We start from the raw sequence: 12,988 nt of genomic DNA on the forward strand, positions 1-12,988 counted from the left end.
TAAACAACAAACAAACAAACCAGGCAGTGCGTAAGGACTTCAGTTATTATGATCTACACGCTCTACGTGAAACCACACACACGTGCATGCACGTGGCTATATAAGTGCGATTATCTTGGACGCGACGTTAAAACAAAAAATCACCCCACCTTATGACTAACCCAGATGTGTTGATGAATTGAAATGGATTGGATAAGTACAAAGATTTGTGGGTATTACTAAATTGTGTTCCTGAATAAAAGCTAATTAATAAAATAACACAAAACACATTAGCGTTCAACATGACGTAATCATGTACAGGTGACCATCGCTGTGTCGAACTAGATTTGTCAGGGGACATAGTTCGACACAACCGCCGCCCTCCAACACCAATGAGTGAACCAGGTTTACAATAGCATGTACTTTCTCGTCATACCGTCACCAAAAACACATGCCTGTTTCCGTTTTTGATGATAATCTATGTGTAACACATATAGACTCAATCATTCTTTCAGTTTGGTGAAAGTTTAATTTGCTTTTGTATTTGAAATATCAGTTGTAACTTGCTATCATTTGACATCGACGCCACCAGAATACGAGACACACAATTCGAGTGACATGACTACTGAGTACACTGACTGGCAACAGAAAGTATACACTGGTAATTGGATGTGACAAAACATTACAAACCTTTTTTTACAAGTTAAAAGGCAGAAAACAATCACAGAACTATTGTAAACTTAGGGTCCAAAGGACAGCTATGATACCCGTATCAAATGTATAACACATCGAATAACCATTTCTTGTGAACCACCATCAAACATGGGTGACAAACTTTCATTGTCCCGGCAGTTTAGTTGACTTGGACTAGACATTCACTTCGAGGTCAAAGATTAAATCTGACATAACAATGTTCGAATAATAAAACGAAGCGCATTTTAAACGACCACTTATCCTACCCATATCAACACTTGACCAATCCCTGACCAGAAAGGTCAGGTCAAATGCAGCCTCAGCAACTGATCAGCTTTATACAGATAACTAGTGAAGGGAGATATCTAGGTCACTAGGGCAATAGTTATAACATATCCCAAGTCGCACAATAGTTACACTCCGTTTGGCTCCAAATGAGAACAAAGAATTTCAAAATAACTCAAACTCGGGAATAGTCTTTCAAATGTCAATACGGTACACGGCAATGAATAGCCTGTACCCAACAATATCTGCTGTTTGTTATTTTTATTACCATCAATGGAAACAATTGTTTAAGAAACTATCACGACAAAACCGTAGGAGGAACAGCCAAACACGCGCTGTACGTGGTACATAGTATAGGTCGTTGTTGACTGACAAGATTGGCTCCTCAGCTGAGGTGAAACAGTTTAATTTTAAGGTGCATGATTTCTTTTACTGTGAAGCAGAAAGAGGAAACACATGTTATGGCATAATAAATACTTGAAAGGAGCTTCTAAAGCACTGGAATCTGAACATGATTAAATGGTTACAAAATACAAGCTATGGCAACTTTTGCATACATTTGGATACAGATAAAATTCGGGCTGTGTTATGTGAACGATCTGACGTCATTCGTCTCATTATCATCGAACCATCAAGCAGAAACGTGAAGAAGGACATGGGCCTGTTTTCCCAGATGAGACGAGGGTAAGTGCCTCTCACACTGACAGCAGTCAGCGGGTACCCAGTGGGGACTGTAAGGAGTCTGTGAGAAGGTTACCAATGGGAAAAGGTGAAAGACTTATCGTTCTCCATGCTTGCTGTGCTAGTCAGGATTTTCTCCCAGGCTGTGACCTTGTCTTTCGATCCAAGGCCAAGGACAGGGACTACCACACAGAAATGAAAGGCACGGTATTTCTGGGTATAGGCGAAAATTAATGTTGTCCCTTATTATCATGGACAATGCACCGTATCACAGTATGCAGGATTCAGAGAGCAAGGCGCCGACGTCTAATAGCCACAAACAGCTATAAAATCACAACTCTATGAAATCAGCAAATCTAACAAACCTGAGCACTGTATATATATGCTTGACAATTACATCAAAAGTCAAGGTCATGCCGTCTTACGACTTCCCGGTTACCTCTGCGATCTGACCACAGTAGGGTTGATATGTTGTATCGTCAAAGGCGTTCCTCCTACCGTTTTGCCCCCCTCCGTTCAAGATGTCAACATGTACACAAAACAACATCATAGTTTCTTAAACAACTTTTTCCAGTGATGGGACTTTGGACCCTAACGGACTTCAGCGCGTGTAATGATATAAAATACAACAGGTTTTTTTCTTTGATACATGCAGTTTGTTTGTTGTTTAATCCCGCACTCAGCAATATTCAGGCTATATGACGACAGTATGTAAATAATCGGATCTGGACCAGACAATCCAATGATTGACATAGTGAGCATTGATCTACACAACTGGGACACGATGACATACTCAGGCAAGTCAATATGCCTGACCATCCGATCCCGTTAGTCGCCTCTTAAGACAAGTAATGATTGCTGAAGACCAATTTTAACCGGATCTTCAAGGGTCTCTTGATGTTATGCCCACCCAAGCCAGTGCACAAACATGCCTGTAAGTTACATTATGTTCGCCCATTGAACCAGATCAGGGTGCGAATGAGTTCCAGAAATGAGTTGATGTATGAACAAGTCTGTATAAGCAACGCCTCCTGTCCACCACGGCGCAACATGTCACCGTGACTCCATCAGGCAGGGGAAATTGACGTCATTTCTGCTTCCTCTTCTTTTGATCTCGCTTCATCCAGAGCTCGGAGGTCGGCTTTACAGAACCGGTACGTCACAGCCGCGTTGAAAGTATGGCTAACAATGTTGGTTGGTGTACGAATGCGGTCCCTAGAAAATACAAAAAGCAAAGCTCGCGAAACTTTAGAAATGTCGGAATCCAAGCGCAGCGTCCCTTAGATGTTCACCTGTTGTGTGATGTCGTTATTGGATGCTGTATATATAATGGGATGGATGATACACGTACGACATAACGCCTTGTTTGCGCCGCCTAATAGGGGGATTACTTACAGTCATATATACTAGTATTCTGGGGACACGTGGCGCGGGATTAACCAACTGGTTCGCCTTTATCCAGACATGCACGCCTTCTTATGGGCATTAGCTATGACATGACATCAGGTAATCATTACACAACTTATCTGCACGTCGCTAAATGGGGGAACGGGGTCTAGTACTCTCAGAATGTGCGGAGTTTCGTCCCTTATCTGTTCCAGGATCTGTATGTTATTGGTTCACATAAAAATTATGGCCAGGTTTCTGACCCAATGTTTGCCAGCACTGTACCTGCGCTCGTGGTTTTGTCCAAAGTTGTAAAGGCCAACAATCAATGAAGTTCAAGCGTCCTACATTCAGTTGATACGCCGCGATATAATTAAACATATATTCAATGTGTCGTTAAACGCTATCCCCTTTGTTTAGTGTTCTCGTGTGATCACCTAAGAGGTCGGACATCTACTTCTTCTGACTGTATGTTTAAGAAAAACTAAACTGACAAAACAGAGGCACGTGCTGTATCCTGTCACGCCCTGTTGTAGCTGATATACTGTTCCAAGCAGGATGATACCTCAGTCACGGTACGTCAAAGGCATGCAGCACCCATTGCTTGGCAATTGTCTGTTTGTGATGCTAAGCTGACATGTACAGTCGGGAATTACAGCGTTCTTACACAGTATGGCTGCGTGGATGTTCCATTCAGACACTAGTACTTGAGTAACTGCTCACACACTCGTGAGTATCCGACTACGCGGAACACGGTATGTACTACGTCCATTAACAAGGGAACTAAAACAAACGGGGAAAAAGAAGAAAAAAACTCTAAAGAAAAATGTCTAAACTCGGACGACGGATGTCTTCAGTCAACAGAATGGTATTGCCATTCAGTCCATTCATCGTTTTTTATGTAGTGTGTATATAATTTGTGTATTTGCTTTTCATTAGATTGTGTCGTTACTGGGAATTTGAGATGCATAGGTTCTTTTTGTTCCCTATAGCGTCACACTTTCAAGAACCACTCGACTGCAAACAAAAGGGCGATGGTCAACAGGTATGTTGGCGGACGTCAGTATGATGACCAAGGTGACGATGCTGGAACTAGGGACGGATGGAATTGCCATTGCTGCTACAGCCGTTAACACTCTGAAACATGGAGGAGGGACCGATACAGTGTTATCATACTGAAACATGGAAAACGGACTGATACAGCCGTTATCACACTGAAACATGGAGGAGGGACTGATACAGCCGTTAACACTCTGAAACATGGAGGAGGGACTGATACAGCCGTTAACACTCTGAAACATGGAGGAGGGACTGATACAGCCGTTAACACTCTGAAACATCGAGGAAGGATTGATACAGCCGTTATCACACTGAAAGGTGGAGGAGGGACTGATACAGCCGCCTCACACTGAAACATGTGAGAGGGACTGATACAGCAGTTATCGCACTGAAACATGGGAGAGGGACTGATACAGCAGTTATCGCACTGAAACATGGGAGAGGGACTGATACAGCAGTTATCGCACTGAAACATGGGAGAGGGACTGATACAGCAGTTATCACACTGAAACATTGGAGAGGGACTGATACAGCAGTTATCGCACTGAAACATGGGAGAGGGACTGATACAGCAGTTATCGTACTGAAATATGGGAGAGGGACTGATACAGCAGTTATCTCACTGACACATTGGAGAGGGACTGATACAGCAGTTATCGCCATAACATGGGAGAGGGACTGATACAGCACTTATCGCACTTAAACATGGGAGAGGGACTGATACAGCAGTTATCACACTGAAACATTGGAGAGGGACTGATACAGCAGTTATCACACTGACACATAGAGGAGGACTGATACAGCAGTTATCACACTGAAACATGGGAAAGGGACTGATACAGCACTTATCGCACTGAAACATGGGAGAGGGGCTGATACAGCAGTTATCACACTGAAACATAGAGGAGGACTGATACAGCAGTTATCACACTGAAACATGGAGGAGGGGCTGACACAACCGGTATCACACTCGAACATTGAAGAGGGGCAGATACAGCCGTTTTCACACTGAAACATTGGAGAAGGGATGATACTTTGATATATGGTTGAGGGGCAGATACAGCCAGTATCATACTGATCCATTGGGGAGGGACTAATACAGCCGTTATCACACTAAAACATGGAAGAGAACTCCCGAGGGGAAAGGGGCTTAGGGTTATATTAGTGTGTGAGTGTGTTGGGTGCTTCTAACAAATAGGTTCCGTAAAGCACTTTCATAAAACACAAGGCATGACTCTTAATATTTCCAAAATCACACTCTAAGTGAGGTTACTGAAGGCATGTTAATTGTTAATTGAAGGCATGTTAATGCCATCGGGTACACAGTAGTGTATTCCTTCAGAAGCTAAGGTGGGGTACAGGTTGAAATGAATTCCCTATTATTCATTCTGAAGTTCCAAGAACACATTTGAATGTTGTCTACGACATGCACAGACTTACTCACCCTATAATAGCCACGACGCCTGTTGTGACCTCCACGCCACTAAGATTGGCTATGAATAACGCTGCTGACGTAATGTAGAGGGCGCTGCCATCGGCGTTCAGCGTTACGCTAAATGGAATCACGAAGCGACTCACTCGGGAATCAATACCGTTTTTAACTTCACAGGATTCTAGCATCTCAGGAATAGCCACCGCACTAGAAGAAGAAAAACAGGCACACATAGACCCAGTTTCATGTATAAGACGTTCAACAATGACGGTCTAGTATTCACCATTTGACCCACATACAAACATTAATGTAGCTTATAAACATTTCCGAATACAAATCAGCGCGTGTACAAAACATGGCCATGTGCATAGCAAGAGACTGGTAGAAAGCTACACGAAAGATATCTGTTTGTAAGGGTGACACAGGTTGGAAAGTGGTACAAATGTGGTTGTTTTTTACAATGTTTAAAGTAAAGATTGGGTTATGAACACGCACGCGCGCACGCACGCACACACACACCCACGCTAAATTACATACAAAGTCACGCACGCAATCATAGACAAACACGCAGACACCCACACACACACCCACCCGTCCCCACCACACACCATACCGCACACATGCACACACACAAATACACGCACAGAAAAACACACGCACGCACACACACACACCAATACGTACATTACACCATACACACACGTACTCACGCACACACACACACACACACAACATACGTACAATATACCTCCCCCATACAAGCACGCACGCACTCTTGCACACACATCATACGTACATTATACGCCCACACACGCCCCCCCCCCCCCCCCCCCCCCAAACACACACACACAGACACACGGACGCACGTAAACATACACCATACGTACATATCATATGCCCCCCTCCCCAACCCCCCAAACCCCCCAGAAACACACACACACGTACACGCACACGCACACGCACGCACGCGCGCACACACACACACACACACACACACACACACACACACACACACACACACACACACACACACACACACACACACACACACACACACACACACACACACCATACGTACATTTTACCTCCCCCCCGCACACACACACATACACATACCCATCACAGAGGTGCATTTATCCTCACCGACACTCAACATAAACATTACAAGTATAACATTGATCACAAGTAGAAATACTACTATTCGCAAGCACAATACCATACATGCAGAAAAGCGCACACAGAATTAAATGAGTGACAAGCGTCTTTGGAAAATTTCATCAATTAACTTACAAAGAGTATAAGAACCGTGTTCACATATGAGTAATGTTATAAATTGTTCGGTTGAAGATAAGTTTATGAAATCTGGCATACATTCACACATATCGTTCATTACACCATAAGGTAAATCGTCATCCATGTTACAATCAATTAAGAAGTGGACCTTAGTCTCTACTGAGTTGAAACAAAAAGGGCAAGTTCTATCCTGAAGGGGGACAGGGGGACGACTGTACCTCATTTTTTAAATGTTAATGGGAAGTCTGCCACTACGTGAAAGTGCCAAATATTTTCTGCTATTTCTATGGATATAATTTGAAAAGACGCTAGGCGCTAGATCCTTCTTAAGCAATCTAAAGGTCCTCAGCTTATTACCATAAGGGTTATAAGCATCATTCCACAGCTCTGAAAACCAAGCAGTTTCATCCACTTGAAATCTATTTTGCCTAATGAGAGTGAACTGACCACGTGTCATCGAATGGACATCGATCAAGCCGACGACGTTTAGGTTTCTATCTAGCTTGTAAACCTCCTTTTCCCATGAGCGCCCTCTTTTACTTGACCAAGCATGAATGACACTGGGCAATCTTGCAATTTCCATACTGTTAAGGCGGAAGAATAAACGAAACACTTCTATGCGTTGCTCAGTGACACATGATTTCCAACCCATGTCTCCCTTGGCGGCGACATTTGACGCATTACGTCTAAGGCCGAGGAAATATTGACATGCTTTGTTTTGCAGAGTGTTTAACTTTTTATGTTCATACAACCCCCAGAAGGAAGCACCATATTGCATAATAGGCTGAACCAAGGATTCATACAATTTAGTATAAATTGCATAAGTAAAACCACCAGCATCAAAATATTTTGTACATAAAACACCAAAAGCTCGACTTGCCGATTTAGCCAGTTCATAAAAGTCCATGTGTTCGTTGAGCCACATTATGATATTTGGGTGTAGCTTATCTACATGCAAGTAAAAGTAACGTCCCCTTGCTCTGTGACGGGAGGCAAAGGAATACATGGTACACCATCTTTGGTGGAAAACAGCACGTGAAGACCCCCAAGCCCAATAGATTTGCGATGATTAGCTATTGATGGAATGTAAGATGTTCGTGTACAACTCACAACTCTCGTGAGCGAGATGGTTGCCTTCGGGGACTGAGGTGCAACTCCACAGAGTGTAAGGGAGGCTACTCGTGATGGCTTCGCACGTTTCTGGATCAACTTTGCTATTGCGTGGTGGGGGTTTGGTCGGCCATTTCATAGTCTAGGCTGTCACATGATGATTATAGTCACAAATTTGATGTTTTCCGTTCAGACAGAAGTGTAAGTTAAGTTACAGAAAATATGATTCTTTTTATGCTGAGTGCGTGAGTAAGTATGGTTTTAGGCCGCTTTTAGCAAAAATCAGGCAATATCCCGGCGGGGGACACCAGAAATGGGCTTTACGCATTGTACCCATGTCGGGAATCGAACCCGGGTCTTCGGTGTGACGAGCGAACGCTTAAACCACTAAGCCACCCCACTGTCCCTTTTCAGATGGAACTCCTTATTCTCATGTGTGAAAAACCTCAAACCTGAATATGACTATCAATAATATATTTTGACGTGAGTGAATACGTTGTTGTTGAACGCCGCAGTCAACGATAGACTAGGTGTACCACGGCGGACTGTAATTAAACTAGCCTGGTCCAGTCCAACTATTGACTTAACTATGAGCACCAATCAATGGAGCATGACAACACGCCAACAGCTAGCTCACTGAGTCTAACCATTCAGTCCTCTACAGTTGACCGTTATATGCGTGGGATGCTAGGGACCTCAGCCTCCCCGCATCCCCGCTGGGTGTTTAACTCATACCGACTCTCACGTGCTCGATTAGGCGACGATGAAGGAATGAAACAGAATGCCAACTGTAGCAGCGACAACAAACATCCCCAGTTGTGAGAAGGTCCCCGTGATGTTGTTCACCCCAGCCACCGACACTGCGATGAGGCTCCCGATCCCCAGAGGTGCTATCCTGAACAACAGAGGGAGAGCGTGTATAAATTACGGTGGCATCATGCCAACAGGCGAACAGCATCGCATTCAAACTTACATTATGCACATGCGCATCAGATCGGAAATGTGTAAAGCCCTTTTAAACATTACACATTTCACTGTCAACGTTTGCACAATAAAGCATTTATGATTTATTACCCACGTGGTGAAGATACAGTCGGTAAGATACTAAATCCGTACGTCACACATGTGTCGTACAAGTTTGACCTTGTTTTATTCGTTTTGATTGGATAACCGTGACCTATGTCACACCAGGGCTACTTTTTTCATTCATAGAAAATCGCGAGACATCATTCATTTTGCAACTACAAGGCAGAACTGAAGCAATCTCATGTGAGCGAGATATATTAACAAACAAATGAAGCCAGTTTATCTGGACAGATATCTAGACTTACTTGGGATGATCTGGTTGTGCCATCAGTGTCCCCTTCAAAGCGTATTTTGTTGCACTGTTTCGGGGGTTGTTTGTTTACGACTGCACGACCATATCACTCAAAGTGAACATTTCCGATACAAATCATTCGAAAACTCAGTAGAAGTGTGCCTGTTTTCTGATTATGTGGCCCAAAATATCCGAAAGGTGAACAATAACATTCCATATCTCTAGCGTAAAACGCTGAGTAGATCACAGTTGTCTTTCCCTATTACGGTGGTGACTTTGCTCTTCGTTCGAAGCTGTCACTGACATGAAAGCAGACTTGAGCATGTTGATTTTCACGTCTTCAGTAAAAGGTGGTACAGTAAACATGAATGTCTTTGGTGAACACTCTGATTTCCCTCTTCCAAAATGGTACGGACATGATATAAATTCAGCTGATAGATCAAGGAAACCGAACCATTTTGAATGCACAGACGAGACCCCGGCAGTGCGAGTGACCCGACTGTTGGCCCGATATTCAAGGCGCGGCGCCAATGACTTTTCAAATTTTCTTATAGGTGTCCTGCGTATTAACAACTAGCGCTCGTATTATTATAAGTTGACGAAATTCTTCCAAAAGGATCTTGAGCGTCGGTGCTGTTATGTTTGCAAACACAACTGCAGGCGCGTGTTGGTAATGCGTATGCATAGGAATGTCAACAATGCGCATATTTGGGCATATATCAATATTCACGCGCAACCAGATTTTGCAACCGGTTTCAGTTTGATCTGTCAACGAACAAAAGTTGTTATGTATACATACATATTTAACGTGGGTAATATATAAAATACCACACTCCTTCTCGTTAGATACTCATACTCGTTTTCGCTCGGTCAGATGCCAAAGAAAGTCCACTCGTTTCGTAAAGATGGTATCTAATTAACGAGAATGAGTGTAGTATTCTCTATGTATGAGCCTTTACATGTGACCGGGTACCATGGATATTCAATGATAGTTTCTCTTTTCTTTGTAAATGTAAAATTCACTCACAGGTTTACCTGTAGAAGTCATTACACGCGTACCCGTCAGATATCGGTTGTATTACAACAAATATTTCACTCCCTACCCAACAAGTGAAAGTGATATTTGTGTAAATGTTGAAGTAAATGTCGTGACAGTAAAACAGCCGAGTCACCAGTGATTAGTTTTGTACCATCGTTGTGATGGTACGTCCTGTTGTCCACGCTTGATTCCCGACACAGAGCAAACGACAGAGATGCCCTCCGATATACATTAAAACTGTATTTCAAATGTGTCTCTCGTGTTGTAAGCTCAACATTTCTATAATACATGTATATGAGTGCTACAAGTATGGGCTATCTTGAAACAGGTACAGGTAAAACGTATGTTCTCGTATTTAACACAAATTATATGATCCCAGCACGTGTGTACTGTGTTCACGTTTAAAGTAAGAACTCGACCCTTCTGAAAGAAAAGAACGATGCTTGTACATTTAACACAGGAGGGTTGATGATAACACCCGTTAAGGATCCACCGATTGATAGTCACTGTCAATGGGAAAATACAACAATGGAGAATGTATATTGTATAACTGACTGATTCATTTGTGCATGTGATTACGAATGAGTCATAACTTATGCCACTTGTTATCCATGCAGTGGTTGACATTGCTGAATACAATATTCGTTTTAATATTCCCTGGAAATACATCCACGTTTTCGCGATGGATACATCCGTTTGCCAAGTTTACGTTCGTGTTGTTTTCTTACCAAATTAAAGCCTTATCTGTTAGTGGAGTAATGTTTGATTATTGGAAAGGGAGCACACTTGTCTGAATGTTGCTTCCACCACATTGTCCGGCACAATATTCCTGCAACAGAAGGTCAGACAATGGTCAGAAATGATAAAATATCCATTCATAAACAATTTTCACATGTTCTTTACAGTTCTGCACAAGTAACTCAATACATTCTTGATAATTTTCTTATTTTTCAGATACAGTGGAGATTGAACTTCAGTGGGATGAAATCAATCGTGGAAGTTTTGAGATGGTACTTAAACGGCATATCTCCAGTGTAATTTGTTATGTGTGAGGACATTAATACCTTTCTGTTCTCAAAGGGTATTGAATATTTAAATGTCTACCTTTTCATACGAAAATCACATAAAGAGTTGCATCCCTGAGGGATTATGTCAATTGAAGTGGATTTCACTATCACGTTTTCTTCACAAATACAAAAGATAATTGAGTCTTTATTTACAAATGATCTTAATCAGAATGCTGACGACAGATACCCTGTGTATCGGCCATGATAGAAGTTAGTTACAACAGTTGTTGTTATATTCGAGGGATGGCACGATACAGTTACCCCGAGAAGGTGCATTAATGCACCTGCATACAATGCCTGTCAAGATACATGTGCGGGTGCGTTCGGTATTATAGAAGGAAGTGGAAATATCAGTGCGCGAATGATGTTTATGCCTCAGGCAGCAGTCAGGAAGGCAAAGAAATAATCGGACCTAGAGAGACATTGCCAGGTCCCATGTTTGAATCACCTGGGACTCGTTTGACCAATGTATCGTGGTGTATACATTGCCAGGTCCCATGTTTGAATCACCTGGGACTCGTTTGACCAATGTATCGTGGTGTATACATTGCCAGGTCCCATGTTTGAATCACCTGGGACTCGTTTGACCAATGTATCGTGGTGTACACATTACCAGGTCCCATGTTTGAATCACCTTGGACTCGTTTGACCAATGTATCGGGGTGTACACATTACCAAGTCACATGTTTAATCACCTGGGACACGTTTGACTAATGTATCGTGGTGTATACATTACCAGGTCCCATGTTTCAATCACCTGGGACACTTTGACCAATGTACCGTGGTGTATACATTGTCAGGTCCCATGTTTGATTCACCTGGGACACGTTTGACCAATGTATTGGGGTGTATGCATTGCCAGGTCCCATGTTTAATCACCTGGAAAACGTTTGACCAATGTACCGTGGCGTACAAGGCGGCCCACTTCTGTAATGTCTTAAACATCACATACATTGTAACGTATGATCACATACATTTCATAAATGAAGATCTTTTCCAAAGCTATTTACAGCAGACTTTCACTGACTCCACATAAACATCAACATAGGATCATAAGCCCTTTGGCCTCCTGCCAAGACTGCATGTGTTTATTACCTTGCCAATCGTTTACTTAGCAATTTTTATGACTGGACCAGTTAACATCACTGCACGTGGTTTCAATTTACATACACAAAGAATTCATTTAACAAGTTTGTAAATGGCTGTATGAGTAATAATGTGTAAGTTCGTTGCTCATTTGGTGCAAAAAATCTTTTATGATTTTTTAATAAGTTGTTTATCATGTGTGATAGCTGTATTGTATGACTGTATATACAAATCAATGATATCTCTTAATACAAGTGAACTGAAGTCATTATTGTTTGTGATAGGTTTATACTATTGTGAATTCAAATATTTATCCAGCATCAAAATACTATTGGAACATCAAATATTCATATGTTTGCGAGGTTCCCAAACACAAATATGCGGTAAAAGTCGATATGCATCACGAAGCCATTGTCTGTTAGTTTCGGAACTTAAAGGATGTTAGAGACAACGAAGAATAAATTGAATTTTTGTTATAATATATGAATTGCATTTCATTTTCATCATTTGTCACGATATCACTAAATAATCAAGCATTTAGCTATGTTGCCTTGCACAGG

At 42.2% G+C, this 12,988-nt stretch overlaps 1 pseudogene; it reads right to left on the bottom strand.

Annotated features, from left to right (window-relative positions):
• Positions 1-2,450: 2,450 nt before the first annotated feature.
• Positions 2,451-12,988, bottom strand: part of LOC124152618 — a 75,640-nt pseudogene continuing 65,102 nt past the window's right edge.

Source organism: Haliotis rufescens, unplaced genomic scaffold, assembly GCF_023055435.1.
Source record: "Haliotis rufescens isolate VD_foot unplaced genomic scaffold, xgHalRufe1.0.p SCAF_9, whole genome shotgun sequence".
NCBI lineage: Eukaryota > Metazoa > Mollusca > Gastropoda > Lepetellida > Haliotidae > Haliotis > Haliotis rufescens.